Here is a 2045-nt window from a genome sequence, read left to right as displayed (position 1 = left end):
CAAAGCAATAAAATGCATATCTAACTGTCTTATATTGTTTTAGTGGAAGAACATACAATACCTTTACATGTCCATAGGCCATCAAATGAAAATAAACACAAGAGCAATACATGGGGCCATATTCTTGATACGAACTAAGATCACAAAATACACTTTGAATCTGTGGTTGCAATTGATGTTTCTCTGCTACATTTGTTGATGCTTGTGTCTTGAGGTGTAGTAGGTTGCGATGTGAATATTCTTCTTCAAAAGGGAAAACGCTCGGGGAGATGGTTGTATTGAGCTTCGGGAATATTGCATCGTTCAAATGACAACCCATTGTTCAAATGACAACCCATCGGCGTCCAAGGAGGATTTCCTCAGCCCCATTCTGTGCAGTTTTCTGCTCATGGGTTCCTTACATTCTACATAACCACAAGGCAATCTGCTGATTTAGCTGAAAATAATCAAACAAATAACACACAAACGAAGAGGAATGCTCATAAGCAAACACAATAGGTACATAACAAGAAAATTCACTGTCTATGTTTCAACAAATAATGGATATACACCACATATCAACAACAAATTGAAAGAGACTGCAACTCTCAAACTCACATATAGTGAAATCTGTTGCAAAACAACACAGTTACAACAATGTTTCGTTTACTATATTTGGTCCTGCAATACAACACAAGCAAAACAACACGGTTACATCAATGTTTCGAGTTCATGCATCAATGTTTCGGTTACAACATGAAGAGCTAGTAATACACATCGTAGCACAAAGTTGCGAACTGCTCAAGAGCAGATAGCAGCTCAGTTTGAAGCTCTCAGAGAGGATGAGTACACATGGCACCTTGGTCGTTTGAAGCATAAAGATCTCCTGTTAGCAGCCATGCCATAGGCCTATATAAAAGATGAGCAGCATTATAGATTGAGCAGCATTATAGACAATACATTAATCAAACATACAGTAATCTCTCCACTTTCTTGGCAATCAAGCAAGGATGAAACATAGAGATCATGAAATAAGTACTTGTTCTTCACAACTATTTTAAAGAACAAGGGAAGAGATATTTGCTACAAAATTCTTCCATACTAGATGGTGACAGACAGGAAAAATATCGGTGCTGCAGATTTGCACTGCAAAACAACATGAGACCAAAGATTATGAAGATGCACAACATATACCATTCATATATAACCCAAAAGAACGAACCATTGTCGCAAATGTAACCGATATGAAAACAAGGGACTCATTGCTCAGGTTTACATCCAAGGCAGTAGCTAATCCCGTAGGCACAACTGCACAGAATAAAACCCCACAGTAAGTCCTTATTTTTATACTTTTCCAATTCAAAGATCAAATATTTCTAAAAATAGACAGATCTAAAGAAGTAATCCCTCCATGTCATCGTCGGGGGATCTAATTCACTGATCAGACAATTCAACAACTCTAAACATTCTGTTGGATTCCTTGACCCCTCAAGCGGTCGTAGCAAAACATATAACAGTAACAGGTTTCTGCGATTTATAATACCATTTCAACATCATCATATTCTCAAAATATATAAAACAATAAGAAAGCCAACAAGAAGTACTTAGCAATCAACCAAACAAGAAATACTGAATCAGCAAACCAGATGCATAAAACAATACCTTTTCCTCGACTCTTCTTAGCACTTTGTAGGCTGTCTAAAAATCACAATAGATAGTTGATCCCCCATCAAACACCGATGATGGAAGTTACAATCTGACGACTTCCAGAAGGCTATAATTTGAGGACTTCCGCGTAGAAGGCTACAATCTGACGACCTTCACGACAACCGATGAAAGCTCTAATTCAACAGCATTCACAATCAACATCGGGAGTTACAATCTGACGACTCTCATATTCTCAAGGAGCCAAGACGAAGATTACAAGAGGACGATCTGTGCAAAGCTCTAGCAAAAGAGACTACAAATTGACGGTCTCTTCATATTAAAACGCAGATACTCTCAAACCGTAAGGAATTTGGCGAAATGGAGGAAGCGAACCAAAGCCTTTGGCTTGGTTCGGATGG

At 38.2% G+C, this 2045-nt stretch overlaps 1 long non-coding RNA gene across 1 annotated transcript; it reads right to left on the bottom strand.

The window, feature by feature from the left end:
* Nucleotides 483-1661, bottom strand: LOC109840064. Its single transcript, XR_002246797.1, has 2 exons — nucleotides 1202-1661; nucleotides 483-888 (listed from the first exon to the last, which is right to left on the bottom strand). It is a non-coding gene; the product is annotated as an uncharacterized LOC109840064 (long non-coding RNA).

This window comes from Asparagus officinalis, chromosome 5 (genome assembly GCF_001876935.1).
Source record: "Asparagus officinalis chromosome 5, Aspof.V1, whole genome shotgun sequence".
NCBI classification, from domain to species: domain Eukaryota; kingdom Viridiplantae; phylum Streptophyta; class Magnoliopsida; order Asparagales; family Asparagaceae; genus Asparagus; species Asparagus officinalis.
The sequence above is the reverse complement of the archived record's forward strand: the minus strand, read 5'-3'. Positions and strand labels throughout refer to the sequence as shown.